This window comes from Centruroides vittatus, unplaced genomic scaffold, assembly GCF_030686945.1.
Source record: "Centruroides vittatus isolate TY-2023 unplaced genomic scaffold, ASM3068694v2 contig_549, whole genome shotgun sequence".
Lineage (NCBI taxonomy): Eukaryota > Metazoa > Arthropoda > Arachnida > Scorpiones > Buthidae > Centruroides > Centruroides vittatus.
The window spans coordinates 4,972,588-4,992,051 of record NW_027122325.1 but is presented as its reverse complement, the minus strand read 5'-3'; the positions used below and the strand labels follow the sequence as shown (position 1 = coordinate 4,992,051).

Sequence of the window (19,464 nt, the reverse complement as noted above, 5' to 3'; positions counted from 1 at the left end):
GCCTCCGTGGCGCAATCGGTTAGCGCGTTCGGCTGTTAACCGAAAGGTTGGTGGTTCGATCCCACCCGGGGACGAAGATTTTTTGTTGGTTTTAGGTAATTATTTTGACTTTTTGTGTTACACTTACCTTTATGAATGTCGTCGGAACCTTTTCAACATTTATTTTGCTGGTTTTATTGCTCCGTTGTCGATATTTCACCAACTTCTGATTTTGGTCGACCGTTACAACGACCTTGGACCGGCGCCATTTCACTACGAAACGACCGTTACAGCGACCTTTGGACCGGGACCTTTCGTTACTAAACACGAATATAGTCATTTTATTTCTGACTCTCTTCAGGTGAGCGATCTTTATTACTCTTGCAATGGATTCCCCGATGTCGTCCCCTACATCTACAAGGGAAAACCATGCTTTGGTCTACTCTACGGTTGACGACGAACCCCAATTAGCGACCGTTATAAATGGCACCCGCCATGTTGATCCGTCCGAAACGGGCATCGGAAGTGTCGTCTCGACCACCGATCTCACCTCAGCGACTACACGCCGTAGCTCAAGAAGGAAGAATTGCACATCTTCGAAGTCGGCAATGGGAAATAGAAATAAAACCACAGTCACGAACTCCCCCCTTCCCAACCGAGAGTGAATAAACGCAGACAGCGAGGAAGGCCGAAGAAATCTACACTTCCTACCTCCGAGATCGACGACACTATCATCCCAGTGGTCCCGATTCCAACGGATGCAGCCATCTCCGATCCCGTCCATGTTCCAGAAGCGCCGATCAGTAGCTCCGACATCCAGGACTCTTTTCACTCCGACCACCCCTCCGTCAACAAACACACCTTACAGTGTGCTTTCAACAGGAACTCCGCGGTTTTCCCTTGTCTCGCAGCCGGTTGCAATAAGCTATTTTTCGGTTTACACTCTCTTATGTCACATTCGGGCATGGTACACAACTTACTTCTCAACCCTATCTGGTCCTGCAACACGTGCCAACTGTCTTTTAAAACTCGTTTAAAACTTCTTGACCACGAATTCTCCGCGCACCAAGTCGATTTTCCTTTCGCGGCCAACCCATTAACTCCCGATGAGTTACCGTTGGGCTCTCGGGCGGTGGATTATTTCGTTAGGAAAGGTGTCACCAAATTCCCCTGTATCTTCGGTTGCGAGATCGTCACCGACAGGAAGGACTCCCTCATAGGGCACACGCTTACGGTCCACGAAACTCTCCTAAGAGTAATTACCAAGTGTGATGCTTGTTGCTTTAGCACCATCGACAGCAATGAGTTCTCCAGTCACAAAGCCAAACGCTGCCCTATTTCTATTTCCGGTCCGCCGATTTCGATTGTTTCGTCGGATCGTCTAAAAGATCACCTTAAAGACGCTGTCGGTCTCGTCGGTTGGAATCTGGTTAACGTCAGGCACTTCCTCGAGCTCCGCGACCTCTACTTGGTTCCTGAGGCCATTGACAACGGCCTGGAAAGTTTGAGAGAGACGCCCGGTGCTAAAATCCCTTTCAAAAGAAGCAACATGGCAAGATGTCAAAAATCAATCCAAGCAGCCAACCAACATCCGATCGGTAGCCAAATTCTGGTCTCCAATGTTACCAATGTGCACAGGAAGGAACCGTCACCTCTGATCTCGGTACTCCCCCGTTACCTGCACCGCCGGTACAGGATGCCGACTCCCGCAACATCTGTGATGTTCCTGCAGCATCCACGGTTTCTCAGCCCCACCGTTTTACGGCTCCTCCTATTCCCACTCCGTCCAATCTAGCCAACGCTGCCTCTTCCTGCCCCGATTTGGCTGCTCCCGTTTCTCCTACTGTGATCCCTCCTCCATCGTCACCTACCGTCCCCGTTTCTCCATCCTCCAGTTCCACCCACCACAGCTCTCCCTCGCCGCCTAGGCCTCCTAGCGCCTCGGTTGTTCGGTCTCCCAACAACCAAATTTTGGCTCCCGCCCCAGTCTCCACCATTTGGTCCCCCATCCGCCCCCAAAACCCGTCTTCCCTCCATGGCGCTCCGGATTCCCGCTGGCAACTCCGCAATCCGATCATCAAATCCGCCGAGGAATGGGAAAAGGCTTGTTTCGACATCACTGAATTAACTAACGCTCATTCGGTCTGCGAAGATGACTCCTGGGAAGAGGTGGAGCGTAAAGATCACGCTCTCAGAGACTCGCTCTACACCTACATTTGGTCTCTAACACATCCCTCCAGCCAAACCGTTAGTTCTGTCTCCCATCTCAATACTACTCGCTCGGGTTCTACCCCGCAGGTCAACTGTTCTAGGGAGGTGAATCCGGTTCAACAAGAAATCATGGACATCAATGCTCGCTTAAATGAACGGAACCTAACCTTTAGGCAAAGAGGCGACCTTCTGAGAAGACGCAGGAAACTCCTCTCGGACCGCTCGGCCTCCTTTTGGCGTCGTAAATTCAACTTTAGGCCGAAGCAGGTATTCGAGGAGCTGATCGCCGGGTCCACATCTCCTCGTTGTCTCCTATCTTTGTCCAACATAGAAGTGGCGTTCCGTGAAAGGTACTCCCGGGAAACCGGCGGTAACACGCAATCTGAGGAATCTATTAGTGATGGCCATGTTCAGTTACGTCCCCCTTCTCTCGAAGACATCGACCACGTACTTAAGAAAACTCATGGTAGTTCCAGCGCAGGTTACGACGGCATCCCTTATGCCATCTGGAAACGCTTCCCCGCACTTAAATCGTGGTTACTTAATCTTTTCGCAAGATGCTGGAGAGAGAAAAGGATTCCAGATGCCTGGAAAACCTCTAAAACTATTCTGTTATATAAAAAAGGGGACCTTAACTCTATTAACAACTGGAGACCCATTACCATTCAACTGACAATAGCCAAACTCTATTCTTCCTGCATTGCCCGCAGCATCAGGGAATGCTGTTTACAAAATAACATCATCTCCAGTAATCAGAAGGGGTTTATGCCGACTCCCGGCTGCATCCAACACGACTTCATGATCCACTCCGCCATCCGCAAAGCGAAAAGATGTAAATCATCCGTTTTCATTTGCTCTTATGACTTTCAGGATGCGTTCGGCTCCATCGACCACTCCTTGATCCGGAAGTCATTGAGCAATCTAGGCTTCGACCAGGACTCTACCGACATTATCATGAGCCTATATGGTGACATCAACTTCTGGGTAGAAACCCCTGTGGGTAAGACCCGTCTCATTTCTCAACATCGTGGAGTTAAGCAGGGTGATCCGTCCTCTCCACTCGTCTTTAATCTGGTGTTGGAGCACTTGTCGAGATCTCTAAACAAGCTACCGAAGACGAGCCAAGGGGTCAACCACCTTCTGTATGCCGACGACCTTACTATCATCTCGGAAACACCCCAACACTTTACGCAACTGCACGACTCGGTCATCAACTTCACCACCACTTCGGGTCTCTCCCTCAATAGCAACAAATGCAAGCTTCTCGCCTGTAAAGGCACAAAGAACTCTAACCAAGGTTGGCTTTCCAGTCGGGATCTTGACATCTCCCTGAAAGTCGGCCACCACACCATCAAACCGATCCCCTCCAAAGACTCTTTCCGTTATCTCGGCAATAAACTGGGTAAACTGAGGAACGGTATATGGTCCTCCTTTTGGGAGCTTCTTAACGATACTAAGGCTCTGCTAAGCAAAACTGCGTCCAGCCCTCTGCTGGTGCACCAAAAACATCACCTTTTGCGCACGTTCATCTGTCCTCGTTGGGAGTATTACATCCGGTTGAACGGTCTAGGCATCTCCTACGCCAAAAAACTCGGAGAAGCGCTTAGAGATGCCGTCCGGAAATACGTCGGCCTTCCCAAGCAGACCGCCCGTGCAGCCTTCCACTCCCTCCCAGTAGATGGTGGCCTCAACATCCCTGACCCCTGGACTTGGTGCTGTGCAACTCAGATTTCCCATATCACTGATCTACTTAATTGCGACGACGTGACAGTCCGCAACGCCATCCGTCAAGAAATTCTCCTTCTCATAAAAACTAGGTACCGTCCTTCTCCCGATGCCTCCATCGATGAAGATAGCTCGATACTCGACTATCTAAATAGTCGAATCGAGCATAGGAAGAGAGCAAACTTCATCGATTGCTCCGACCCGACCGCAATGATTCCGAGGTACATCCGGGATGCTAACGTGCGGATTAACATTCAGGATGGTCACTTCGTCATTACCCATTCTAGTGGCACGGTCCTCCGTAACCGTTACCGTAGCTCCATATCCAAACAAATTAAATCTTTATTGAAATCGCGTATGGCTGACGACTGGTGTAGCAGTGAGAAAGGCCAAGGGAAAGCTATGGCTACGTGTAGGAACAGCGTCTCGAACACATGGATCAACGCTCCCTCACTTTCGAAAGGCACTTACGCCTTCGCCATGAAAGCCCGTCTTGATCTTCTTCCCACCAAAACTAATTTATTTCGTTGGAGGAAATCTCCCACCAGCCTCTGCCCCCATTGTGGCGATCGCGAAACTATTCACCATATTCTCTCCAAGTGTCACCGCTATATGCCTCTCAGGCGCGAGCTACACGACAAAATTCTGGCTCGCATAAGCAAAACGGTACACTACAACAACAATGGCCCTGGCGTCACGGTTTCTATCGACAAGTCGATAGACGAGCTGGGTAACGATAACTTACGCCCCGATATTGTTATACGCGACGAGACGGAGAAAAAGATCACCATCATCGATCTGGCCATCACGAGCCAATACGGGAAAGAATGCCTCAACGCCTCCCGCCGGAATAAAATCGATAAATACCGTCACATAGGGGAATTCTTCGCCGCGAGAGGATACCGGGTTGTCAACGACGCAATTGTGTTTGGCTCTTTGGGAGGGACCGACTCCCGTAACACAGAGCTTTTTAAACTCTGTGGCTCCCCCGTTAAATATTCGGTGAAAATGCATAATTTCATTATAGCAGACATCATTAAATTCGCTCATAAAATATGGGGACAAAGATGCGGCCCTCGGCTTACCCCTGTCATCGGGTAACCTCTATCTGTAACTATCGGTGTCCGTATTCGTTTCTGTGTACTGGTGCTCTGTATTGTGGTAATAACAATTTCCTGTATTTTATTGCATCCGCATACGTTCCAGCTTTTGTCCCGCTGGTCCGACTGTCTTATCTTTTTGTATACTACCTTTGTACACATCTACGCTACCGTAACAATATGTAACCTACTTAATCTTAATCTGTTATTGTTACCCGCTCTACCTTGTATTGTCCCTGAGGCACCATCCTCTGGACAAGTTATATACATGCTGTCTTTGTACTAATTATCTATTATAACATATATGCATGGTTTTGTTATTTTGTACAGTTTAAATGAAAATAAATATGGTTCGAGCCCACCCGGGGGCGAAGATTTTTTTACTGTTTTTTGTTGGTTCTATTTATTCATTTTGATTTTTTGTGTTACACTTACCTTTATGAATGTCGTCGGAACTTTTTCAACATTTATTTTGCTGGTTATATTGCTCCGTTGTCGATATTTCACCAACTTCTTATTTTGGATGACTGTTACAACGACCTTAGACGCCATTTCTCTACGAAACGACCGTTACAGTGACCTTCGAACCGGCACCCTTTCACTACGGACCACGATTCCAGTCATTTTATCGCCTGACAAAATCAGAGATAAATCTATTACTCTTGCAATGGATTCCCCGGTGTCGTCTCCTACATCTATAAGGGAAAAGCATTCTTTGGTCTTCTCTACGGTTGGCGACGAACCCCAACCAGCGACCGTTATAAATGGCACACGCCACGTTGATCCGTCCGCAACGGGCCCCGTGAATGTCGTCTCAACCACAGATCTCACCTCAGCTCCTACACGCCGTAGTTCAAGAAGGACGAATTGCGCATCATCGAAGTCGGCAAAGGCAATTAGAAATAAAACTACAGTTACGAACTCTCTTCCCTCTCTACTGACCGTGAATAATCGTAGACAGCGAGGAAGGCCGAAGAAAACTGCACTCTCTACCTCCGAGATCGACGACTCTATCATCCCGGAAGTTCCGATTCCTACGGATGTAGTCACCTCCGATCCCGTTCGAGCCCCAGAAGCTCCGATCAGGAACTCCACCATCCAGGACTCTCTTCACACCGACCGCCCTTCCGTTAACAAACACACCTTAGAGTGTGCCTTCAACAGGAATTCTGCGGTATTCCTTTGTCTCGCAGCCGATTGTAATAAGGTATTTTTTGGCTTACTCTCTCTCATGTCGCATTCGGGCATGGTCCATAACTTAATTCTCAACCCTCTCTGGACTTGCAACACATGCCAAATCTCTTTTAAAACCCGTTTAAAACTTCTGGACTACGAATTTTCCGCGCACCAAATCGATTTTCCTTTACGGCAAACCCAATAACTCCCGATGAGTTACCGATGGGTTTTCGAGCGGTAGATTATTTCGTTAGAAATGGTGTCACCAAATTCCCGTCTCTTCGGTTGCGAAATCGTCACCGACAGGAAGGACTTCCTCATCGCTTACGGTTCACGAAACTCTTCTAAGAATAATTACTAAGTGTAATGCTTGTAGCTTTAACACCATCGACAGCAATGAATTCTCTAGCCATAAAGCCAAACGCTGTCCTATAGCTATCCCTGGTCCGCCAAATTCGGCCCTAACTTCGGATCGCCTAAAAGATCATCTTAAGGACGCAGTCGGTCTCGTCGGTTGGAATTTAATTAACGTCAGACACTTCCTCGAACTCAGCGATCTGCACTTGGTCCCCGAAGCCATTAACAACGGCCTGAAGTGCTTAAGAGAGACGTCTGGTGCAAACATCCCTTCCAAAAGAAGCAATATGGCAAGATGCCAAAAATCTATCCAAGCCGCCAACAACCATCCGATTGGCAGCCAGATCCTAATCTCCAATGCTACCAATGTGTTACATGGTGGATCCGTCACCACACAGCTCGATTCGGCTCCGATTCCTGCACCCCCGGTCCAGGATGCCGACTCGCGCCACGTTTGTGCTGTTGCTACAGCTACCACTGGGTCGCAGCTCCCACGCTTCACGGATTCTTCTCCAGCGTTGACTCCATACATACACATTCTTTATTTAGGTACAAAAGTACATTTCTCGGCCCCGCGTATGCATTACCGAGAGGTTTGTGAAATATTAAATAGAATAACAGTGGGTACATTGAATATATATATATACAATTAAAGTAAAAGAATAAATGTGTGTTAGTAGGATAAGTACATAAGTATATGTAAGAACAATATAGTATTTGTAATAATACAATTTATAGTGTTTAAATGAATAAATTAAACGAAAAAAAAGGCAGCCGAATTGCCACAGGTGTGGGCTCATGGAAGCAGCATAACATATGTGTGAAGGTTTCAAATAGCTGTATAACTTAGCCCAGGTAATTATAGTTGCTGAAAACTGTAGGAACATCCGTGGCAGTCATAGTTTTATTCAGCAATTAAAATGTCAAAATGTTTGTCTGTAGGAAAAAAGCAGATATCCAAAATGGAGAATGCCTGATGAGTGGTCTACAGGTGATCCAGTATGTCTTATGGTTTAAAACACTTTGCCTTTGACAAGGCACACTCTCAGACGATGTAGAGTTCACGCACTAAGGGACGACCTAAAAGCAGCACCTCTCAATGCACAACTGAAGCATACATAAACACATTGGTTTCCACGAAAAAACTGAAATTTCAAACTACAATTAGAAACACGTCGAATACATCAGGGCACGTTGATTACTTGAAACACGCTGAACACTAAAATATCGAGGCACACAGAAAACCCATTCCACAAATTTAGGAGCTTGCCGAAACATATTTGAAGCACACTTGACCCATTGAAAACACCACAATGATATGTTGAGACAGACTCAAGCACATTGAACTGATTTAAACACTGAAACACTAAGCACTAAGCCTATTAGGCACACTAATGCACACGAAGCACATTAAAACACTTATGAACATACTGAAGACACATTGGAGGACGTTGAGGCACTTAAGTGGTAAATTAATAAAACTAAAACTCTAGAATTCGTTGAAAGATATTATAGACACGTTGATCACACTAAACACGCCAAGCGCGTTGAAGGACATTGATGAACACTGTGAGGCACCACTGTAAAAAAGTAAAAAAAAAGGTCGGTTTGCTTCCGGGTTCTTTCATTTCCGGTTGTTTCCTGGTGGGCTCTAACCCAGAAAACAGCATAATTACAGTTAGATAAGCGTATTAATTGTCTAATCTCCTCAGCAATTGGGTGCAATTTAGTACTGTTTATAATATTAAGTGCTGACAGAGAATCCGTATATATATATGTATATAAGCATTGTCATATGAATCCTTAGTCCAGTTTATCGCCACTTTAATAGCAAGCATTTCTGCTTGAAAAACCGTGCAGCAAGTGTCTAATCTAAATTGTCTGATTATAAATTTCATCATTATTAATATGGTTGGATGCAGCTTTGTTGCATATATCATTTATTCTCGAACCATCGGTAAAAATTTGAATGTCGGTTTTTTGAACATTATTATCGTCACAATATACTAAGATATCTGGGTTGGTTGTATCGTAAAATGGAAATGCCCATTCGACTTCATCATATGTTATATTTCGGAAGTTTGTTTGAATCGTATTTCCCCATTTCACTTGCTGTAATTTACATCGCTGAATAACAAACATATCGATTGGTGGCCTTCTAGCTATCACTTGGAGGCTTTGGTTATTCGCAGTGCGGTAGGCTTTAGTAAGTAGGAGTAGGGCACGTCTCTGTGACGATATTAACTTTCGTTTTGTATGAACTTTACTAGTAGCCCATCCCCAAGTCCCACATGCATATGTGACGATGGGGATGTAAATAGCATCATAGATAATAGCCATTGCGTCGGTGGAAAAGCCCCAATTTTTCCTCGCTACCCGTGCGAAAGCTTGAAAAATAAGACCGGTGCGGTTTGTAATAAATTCGATGTGTTTGTCCCAGCTTAGTCGAAAATCTATAAATACTCCCAGATATTTCAATTTTTTTTCCACTTTGATGACATTTCCGTTCATTACGAGATGAGGTGGTCGCCGGTATAGTTTTTAACAAACCAAGAGGCAGTAATCTATTTCCTTTGTTTTGGTGGGGTTGAAATGGAGTTTATGCTCTATCCCTCCGTTGTATACATTTTGAAATCAAAAGATTGCCTTTGTTCTCTAAATCCGCTCTTGAGCGACCACCAATCAACATCATAACATCGTCCGCATAAGCAGTAGAGTGGTCCTGTCCAAAGTCTTCTCTAAGGAAGCAGTCAAAGGTTATGTTCCAAAGTAAGGGTCCGCATACTGACCCCTGAGGGCATCCTTTGGAAACTGATTTTCTTACATAATGCTGTCCATATTGTAGAACAGCCGCTCTATTTCGTAGGTAATTTTGAATAAGTTGGAAGATATTGCGTGGACATTTAAATCTTTCGCAGTTGGAGTTTGGTGAGCGGCCACCATGCGCTATCAAAAGCTTTGGTTATGTCTAAACTAATTCCAAGGACATATTTATTATTCTCAAGTAAACATTTTAATTTTTTAACCATATCCTCTACTGCGTCCTCCGCCGATCTTTGCGGAAAAAAACCAAATTGGATGTTACTGAGGCATTTATTTCTTTCAACAAACCAGGAAGGTCTATTTGTGATTAACCTTTCAAGTATTTTGCCAAGCATTGACAGCAATGAAATAGGCCTTGCTTCGTCAGGGGACCCCGACTTTGGTACCGGTACGACTCTCGCAATCTTCCAGGCAGATGGAAAGAAAGATTGCGTGTTGGATGCATGTATTGTAAAGTACTATTTTAATTTCCGACTATTATCGACTCTACCGTGTGCCGGAAACAACCGTTAACCTACCGGGTACTTTACTCGGATTCGCGTTAGCGTGCCAGGCCTGTACTTTAAGCGTGCACCGAATTAAATAATGACAAGATTTGTCAACAACAAAAGTAAAGATTTAATTAGTCGTCTAGTAATAACTATATACAATTATTTAGTAAAAAAAGCAAACAATAATTTATTCAATGAAATTCAACAAAATCAACCCGACAATACTCAATTCAAATCTATGTCTAACTTAACTCTATTCCCCTGGAAATCCGACAAAACCAAAAGTTTAACTTATAACAATAATTCTTATAAACTAGAAATCCTAATCGTCACCTCAATATACTCGGAACCTATTTCCTCAAACTTTCAAGACTTTCTCTGACTGTCGATCCACAATTCGAATCACTTAAAAATCACCTTGGAACTATTCGATCCTATCGGACACCGCTCTCGTTTACTGCTACGAAGCTCACCAAGCTCGTTGCTATCCGGAATTCCCCTCTCCGTCTTGACTTGAGATTCGGGATTTATAGTATGAGGTGACGTCACAAGTCTGAATGCGATCACTCCCCTCATTTACATACTTAATGCTAACAAGAACTTTTTTCGTTGTCTGGCAGCCTATTTTCCGACAATTACTCACTAACCTTTTACATTATTTATTTTTACAATTTTTCCGGGACGTTTTTATTACTTAAGGTCTAGCGAGTTTATCTCGTGCTTGTGGGGTCTCCCCCCCTCTTTCTCGGTGCGGACTTATTCTTTGCCGCTCGGGAAGCGCAAATGTGCGCGAGTCCTATGGCGCTTTTCTTTCGTCAGTGAGTTGGGTTTTATTTCTTCTCTTTTTAAATACTTAAGGTGATGGGTGAGGAAACCTTCGTCCTAACAAAACATAAGCCCCAAACCAAAAATAGAATAATAAGCAAAATAAAAGTAAAATAAAAATAACGCTCGGACTTGGTTCCTTACAGTATTATAGAGTCGAACAAAGTGCCGTGGTATAAGAAACCATAATTTTTTCGCAATATCAGCTGTGATGTTATCTAGGCCAGGGGCCTTACCCTTTTTTAAATTGCAAAAAGCTTGGCTTATTTCTTCCTATAGAAAACGGCGGCATATTTTCTGTGCCATCTATTAGATCCGCTTCTGTATGGATATGCCTTTGCAGGTTCGTATCATTCTCTGGATCATCCGGCAATACGTCTCCAACTGGGAGGTCAAGGTTTGAATTAATGTCTTTGGTTCATTTTCAGTGCCCGTGGGAGCTTTAATGATTTTAGTTTGCCTTAGTTTGTTTGTACACATTTTGGTTATGTAGCCCCACGGCTTTTTAGAAGTTTCTGTACAAAAATCTTTCCAGCTATTTATCTTTTCTTTCTTAATGGCCTGTTTGTACATCCATTGGTTTGTGAGATAATTATTTTTACGTATTCTGCGCATTTGATCGTCTCTGCACCTTTGGTACATTTTTCTGAGTCGTCGTCGTTGTTTTTCGAAGGTTTTCGAGTTCTGCAGTCCACCATGAAACTTGTCTTTTTTGGGGTATCTTTTTCGGGATATATAGGTCACAAGCATTTGTTATTGTATTAATGTTATTATCTATTTGTTGACAGGTTTCATTGCGATTTTCTGAATATTGACTTATCAGGTGTGTCTCCAAATAATCTTTCATCTCCAACCAATTCGCACGGTTAAGAGCGTATTTTAATGGTAGAACATACACTGGATCTTGAGCATCATCTGAGTTTGAGAAATCAAAAGTAATTAAAGCATGTTCCGTAAGGCTGTCGTCAGTCAGAACTCTCCAGTTAGAAATTTTAGTGTAAGTACTATTGCATCCCACAGCAACATCAATCCAACTCTCACCTCTATGTGAAGTGAATGTTGGCGGAGAGAGTGGATTGTTAATAATTAGAAGATCATTGTGTGTAAAAAACTCCTCCAGTAAGCTGCCACGACCATCAAAAACATCACCGCCCCAAGCCGGTGAGTGTGCATTCATATCACCAGCGATCAAGATGTGTGTACCCCTAAATGCATCAACAATTCTCTGAAGTCTATTAATAAAATCCGCAGAATCAGCGTGACCAGGGATATATACGTTCACCACAATAAGTCTAACCTCATTTATATTAATCTCAACAGTAATTATATACTGATTACTAAACTCAGTGTGGTGCATGATAGATATGTAGATATTTGGGACTAGAATTATAGCCCATGGGTACAAATCAGTCCCTCGAAGTATAGGACAGGTGGTAGGAAGGCACTTAGGTGTGTTCCTGAGACAATATGGTTCCTGGACCAACACTATATCATAATCACTTATATTTTTACTTAAAAGGGAAGTTGCAGCTATGCTTCTTCCTACGTTAATCTGCAGAAAACGCATTTTATAAAAGTTATTTCTTTCCATATTCTGTTCGTGAAATAATATACTTTTTAATACGTTGCTTTATGGGGCACGAACTATCCCGAGCATTGTGTTGGTGATTATGTAGATTGTCTCGTTTACAGTGATAGCATATAGGCTCTTTATTCCGGTTTGGGCAATCGTTGTAAAGATGGTTTTCCGTACAATGACTACAAATGATTTCAGAGTATGTACAATCACGTGCCGAATGATTATATCCACAACATTTAAAGCACTGCAGAATCTGATAAAAATCTACAACTCTGCAGCGCGACCATTCAACATTAATCTTCTCCATTACCAAGAGGAGCTTTCTAACGTATGGTGATGTTTCTGCTACCCAGTTTTTATAGGTGTAGGTCTTTTTCCCCAAAGCAAATTTGATTCTAAATTGGTTCATGAAGTCTTCCTCTGTGATGTTTTCGTAAATTGTATGGTTCTGTTGATATATTAACTTTGGGAGTTCTTCCTTCATTATATCAGTGTGAACTGAGTAGACAGCAACATGTGGCCATCTCTTTTTTGGACGACGTGTTACCAGCTCAGGTATCTGGTCTTCTATGGTTTTTTCTAAAATTGCTGCCTCCCTATTGGTTTCCAGTTCGATAGCTAGTCCCCCGCCTCTAATTTTCCTGATTTTGTCTATGCCGATGTGTATGTTGGAGGGCTTGATCTTAATATTCATAATTTTCCTGACGACTTCACTGTTATTATTGTCTTTTTCTCTACTATAAACAAGTATTACTTCTTTTGTAGAATTTATTCTAGAATTATTGCCAGTTCCCATGTTTCTACCGGTCTTCACAATTGAACTGTATAATGGTGATGAAGGAATGCATTCCAATGCTTTGTCTTCAATTTTGTTCAATGCTTCAAGAACAGCTTTTTGAATATCATTATAACCTTCAGTAGGGGTAAATTGGGCTGTTTTATTCTGAATTTCACCAAGTTTGTCAAGAGTAGTTTTCTGGGCCTCAGCAAAATCTTCAACAGTAACATAAGTTGTTGTTTTGTTTTCAATTTTATCTAATTTTTCCAAGATTACTTTCTGGGTTGTAAAAATCCCCTCAAAATTAAAGTTTTGCAGTAAATCCTCTTTCTTAGCTAGAGTGGTAAATTTGTTATCGAGTATTTCTGGTAGTTCGATATTGCGAAGACTAGTTTCAGCTAAAGCAATTACTTTAGTGAATTGATCAGTGATATAGGCCCTATTGTAAATGCGCAGCAGTAGGGGAGAGCGGGGCTAAAAGTTCCCGGGGTAAGTTGTTCCGATTGAAATAGCTCCACAAGGAAAAAAATATATATATAATTAGTAAATATGTCATGAAATCGAACGTTTCTGCGCACCGACGGCAGCTATCTTAATCAGGCCAGTGACGTCCGGTACATTGGAAAGAGAGCCTGTACGTCGCTGATCCACATAAGTAAATATTTTCGTGTTTGATATTTTTGGTATATCTGGCGAATTTAAATAATTAGCGATTAGTTGTTTGGTATTTTTATTCAAAAATATATCGAGTATCTTGATATACTACGCTAAAACTGTATATGTCTCGTAACCTAATCTAGTAGCTGCTGTTTTGAACCCATGTGCTATCGGGGCTAGATGTTCCCTTCTTTCGGGAAATGTTGTGACCTTGAAACAACTTGCACCAGTTCATCTGTACCGGTAATGCAGTAAAAATAATGTTTTTTTCCTTTTGCAGTATGAGGACTTATATTCGAAAAACAACACGGGGTTCTGTATCTCAGGAGTTGATGCAAAGAGCTGCAGATGCAGTTATTAAAGATGGTAAAAAAATAAAAACTGTTGCCAGAGAATTAGATATTTGTCATATGACGTTATATAGATTTGTAAAGAAGTTGAAATCTGGAGTAGAAAACGCTGCGATTGGCTACAAAAAAGTAAAATTGGTCTTTATTGAAGAACAGGAAAACAATTTAGCAGAGTATTTGTTAAATGTAAGCTTTACTGACGAAAGACAAATCTTGGATCAGCCAGGGTCATCAGGAGTTGTAAATTTGCCTGCAACTTCTGGTGTTATACAAGAACTTGGAAAGGATGTTCCTTTCTCCCCTTTTCTTTAAGTAAAAGTTATAAATGTTGAAACGTAAAAATGTTTTCTTTATAATAAATTTAAGAAAAACAACTAATTATTGATAAGATATTATTGATTAGTCTTTAAATACATACTTAGTTAAATAAATTATTGTTTTTTTTACATATTACACCTTCCATAGATCTTGTAACAACTTGCCCCACCCTGTTAACAACTAGCCCCGAACCGGGGTAAGTTGTTACTTTCCGACTTTAGGTATTGTATTATTAATTATAAAAAAACTTACAAAAAATCAACCCCAAAAACTGTATTTATAGGAAAGTTAGATATATTACTAAATTTTAATCTCTTAATACTTATGCTAAAATTATGTTTCCTTAACAAAATATAAGGTTGATTAAAAAACGGAACTTGTAGCCCCGCTCTCCCCTACCTAGCTTCCCGTTTGTATTGCGAGAGATATATCTTTTAATTTCTTCTAAAATATCGTGAGCGTTTTTATGAAAAGTTCCTAAAGTTGTATTTTCCATGGTTGATTCCTTGTTATCAAATTTCATGGGTATACAACAATAATACTCAAACACCTAATTACTTGCTGAGCTTACTGATATCTTTAATTTCTAACGTTTTCAACCTAATTTTTATAGGTCATCCTCAGGAAAAATTTATTCCATTTTCACATTCGAATATATAAGCCTTCGAATGCTCGCTGACATTTAAAACGTTTCGAATCTTTAAAAATTTTTAAAGATTCGAAACGTTTTAAATGTCGCGAGCATTCGAAGGCTATATATTCGAATGTGAAAATGGAATACAGTGGTGCCTCATATAACGTACTTAATCCGTTCCAGGTGCACGTCCGTTAAGTGAAACGTCCGTTATACGAAACGCATTTTCCCATAGAAATACATGTTATAACATCTAATTCGTTCCGCAGCATAAAATAACCGTACTGTATCCGAAGTGTCTTTACGAATTTTTTTCGAAAGGTAGCCGGCATTCTAATTTTTTTCGTGGCTATTTTGAATGCTCTTTCAACAAATAATCCATTTTATGGTTAAATTTTACAATTGGGACTCTTCTTTTGCCTTTAAAAGCTCATATTTTAGAATTATAGATTTCTCCATCACGATACTATCGATAGTGCGAGCGCTGCCATCTTTCTTTCACCGTCGTTCCTAAATGCCTACAAACAGCAGCGCACTCCCGTAGTAGCGGAGACGCAGAGCTCCGCTACTACGTCTCCGGTTACGTTTGTTTAGTATGTTAGGAAAACACTAACGCATCCATGGAGCAGTCGCCAATTATGCTGGAAAGTCCGTTGTTCGCAGCCAGTTCGTTGCTCGAGTCACGTAACGGCCAAACAGAAAGTCCGTTGTTCGCAGCGTCCGTTATTCGAGGCGTACGTTATACGAGGCACCATTGTAAATTTTTCCTGAGGATGACCTATAAAAGTTAGGTTGAAAACGTTAGAAATTAAAGATATCAGTAAGCTCAGCAAGTAATTAGGTGTTTGAGTATTATTGTTGGTAATTCTGCTGAGGAAGTAAGGATTGTTTCATAGGTATAAGCAAATCCTTCATATAATAATAAAATTAGCTTAATAGCAGATATATATAGATTCTATAGGAGAGGCCAAGTCCAAAAATATATGACAAAAATATATGACACTATATACTTATAGCTAAAATTCGGCCAGAAAAAGTCCTCATTCGGTTTACACATTTATCAAACTAAGGTAAGTGACCGTAGTCATGGCAACCTTATAGATGATGAAGACGTTGAAAATAGAATATAATATTAGAATGCCCATAATTTAAAAAGTAATCAACGGATTTTAACCAAATTTTAAACACAGGTTGCTTAAGGTGTGTACTTAAAGAGGTTATAATATCAAAGAAAAATCTTCGACCGGAAGTCCACAAAACGCGTTCGATGACCGCCCGGAAGTCAATCGAAAAAAAGAGTTTCTAAGTTAAATATTGACCCCACAATTTAAAAGTTTGGTAAATTTTTATCTGATAAGAGGCCGAAAGCTCTGCTGCACCTAAATCTGGTTTACCGGTTACAACTTTTCCGGATAAACGATCATAGCCGTTATTAACGTTATAATTCAAAAATGTCTGAAAAATTTGGGCTTACTTGATGCAATTCTATACACCTAATCTTCCGATTACTCTTTATACATAAAATAACACAATGGTTAATGTATTCCCGCACTTACAAACCAAAATCTATAAGCACAACTTATCCACATACGACACGCAACGCAACTCGTCCCGTCCAGCAGGAAGAGGAGCGCTGACTCCGTCAAACCTTGACAACGCTGCCTCTTCCTGCTCCGTTTTGGCTGCTCACGTATCGCCTACTGTGATCCCTCCACCACCGTCACCGGCCGTCCCCGTTTCTCCTCCCTCCAGTGCCACCCACCACAGCTCCCCCTCGTCACCTAGACCTCATAACGCCTCAGTTGTTCAGTCTCTCAACAATCATTATAGGGGCTCCGCCACTCGGTCCCCCATCCGCCCCAGGACCCGTCTTCCCTCAACGGTGCTCCTGACTCCCGCTGGCAACTTCGCAATCCGATCCTCAAATCCGCCGAAGAATGGGAGACGGCTTGCTCTGCCATCACTGAGTTAACCAACGCTCATTCGATCTGCGAGGAAGACTCCTGGGAAGAGGTGGAGCGGAAGGATCTTGTTCTCAGAGACGCACTTTACAGCTACATTTGGTCCTTAACACATCCCGCCAGCCAAACCGTTAGTTCCATCTCCCGGCAGAATGTTACTCACTCGAGTCCTACTCCGCCGCTCAACGGTTCTAGGGATGTCAGTCCGGTTCAGCAAGAAATCATGGGCTGATCAACGCTCGCTTAAATCAACGGAACCTGACCTTTCGGCAGAGAGGCGACCTGCTGAGAAGACGCAGGAAACTCCTCTCGGACCGCTCGGCCTCATTCTGGCGCCGTAAATTCAACTTCAGGCCGAAGCAGGTATTCGAAGAGTTGATCGCCGGGTCCACGTCTCCTCGTTGCCTCCTTCCTTTGTCCAACATAGAAGAGGCGTTCCGTGAAAGGTACTCCCGGGAAATCGGAGGTAACACACAATCTGCGGAGTATATTAGCGATGGCCATGTTCGGTTGCGTCCCATTTCTCTCGAAGACATCGATCACGTCCTGAAGAAGACCCATGGAAGTTTCAGCGCTGAATACGACGGTATCCCTTACTCCATCTGGAAACGCTTTCCCGCACTTAAATCGTGGCTACTTAACCTCTTTGCTAGATACTGGAAAGAGAAAAGAATTCCGGAGGCCTGGAAAATCTCTAAAACCATTCTGTTATACATAAAAAGAGACCTTAACTCTATTAACAACTGGAGACCCATTACCATTCAATTGACAATAGCCAAACTTTATTCTGCCTGCATCGCCCACAGCATCAGGGAATGCTGTATACAAAATGACATCATCTCCAGTAATCTAAAGGGGTTTATGCCGACCCCCGGCTGTAGCCAACACGACTTCCTGATCCACTCCGCCATCCGAAAAGCAAAAAGATGTAGGTCATCTGTATATACTGTGTTTGCTCTTATGACTTCCAAGATGCGTTCGGTTCCATCGACTACTCACTGATCCGTAAGTCGTTAAGCAATCTAGGCTTCGACCATGAATCGACTGATATCATCATGAGTCTCTACAGTAACATTAACTTCTGGGTAGAAACCCGCTCATCCCTCAGAATCGGGGAGTTAAACAGGGAGATCCATCTTCTCCACTAGTCTTTAATCTGGTGTTGGAAAAAAGGCGAGAGCTCTAAACAAGCTACCGAAAACCAGCCAGGGGATCAACCACCTTCTGTACGCCGACGACCTCACCATCATCTCGGAAACACCTCAACACTTTACTCAGCTACACGATTCTGTTATCAGCTTTACCATCAATTCCGGGTCTCTCCCTGAATGTTCAGAAATACAAACTTCTCACCTGTAAAGGCACAAAAAATTCTAATAAAGGCATGCTCTCTAGTCGGGACCTGTACATCTGTCTAAAAGTCGGCAACTTCACCATCAGGCCTATCCCCTCCAAACACTCCGTTATCTCGGCAATAGTCTCGGTAAGCTGAGAAACGGTATCTGGGCCTCCTTTTGGGAACTGCTGAACGACACAGTCTCTTCTAAACAAAACTGCCTCCAGTTCTCTGCTGGTGCATCAAAAACACCACCTTCTCCGCACCTTTATCTGCCCTTGATGGGAATATCACATCCGGTTGAATGGTCTAGGCATATCCTATGCCAAAATCTTGGAGAGGCACTAAGAGACGCCGTTCGCAAATACGTCGGTCTTCCTAAACAGACCGCACGTGCTGTCTTCCACTCCTTCACCGAAGATGATGGCCTCAACATCCCCGACCCCTGGACATGGTGCTGTGCCACACAGATCTCTCACATCATCGACCTATTAAACAGCGACGACGTGACAGTCCGCAACGCCATCCATCAAGAAATTCTCCTGCTTATTAAATCCAGGTACCGCCCTTCCCCCAACGCCTGCATCGATGAAGACAGCTCAATGCTCGATTATCTAAATAGTCGCCTTGAACATAGGAGGAGAGCAAAATTCATCGATTGCGCCGATCCGTCAGCCATGGTTCCTAGATACATCCGGGATACTAACGTGTGCATTAATATTCGGGAAGGGCACTTTTGCATCACCCAGCCAGATGGCTCGGGCTTCCGTAACCACTATCGTAACTCTATCTGTAAACAACTAAAAACCCTGCTAAAATCTCGCATTGCAGACGATTGGTGTAACAGTGAGAAGGGCCAAGGGAAGGCTATGGCTACCTGCAGGAACAAGGTCTCGAACACCTGGCTCAACTCGCCCTCTCTTTCAAAAGGCACCTACGTAAAAGCCCGACTTGATCTTCCAACCAAAACCAACTTATTTCGATGGAAGAAATCTCCCACCAACCTTTGTCTCCACTGTGGTGAACGTGAAACCATTCATCATATTCTCTCGAAGTGTCACCACTATATGCCTCTCAGACGCGAGCTTCACGACAAAATTTTGGCTCGGATAAGCAAAACGGTACATTACAACAACAACGGCCCTGGCGTCACGCTTTCTATCG

The 19,464-nt window shown here is 43.0% G+C and overlaps 1 non-coding gene across 1 annotated transcript; it reads left to right on the top strand.

Annotated features, from left to right (window-relative positions):
- Window positions 1-74, top strand: TRNAN-GUU (transfer RNA asparagine (anticodon GUU)). The gene has a single exon. It is a non-coding gene; the product is annotated as a tRNA-Asn (tRNA).
- The last annotated feature ends 19,390 nt before the right edge of the window (window positions 75-19,464 follow it).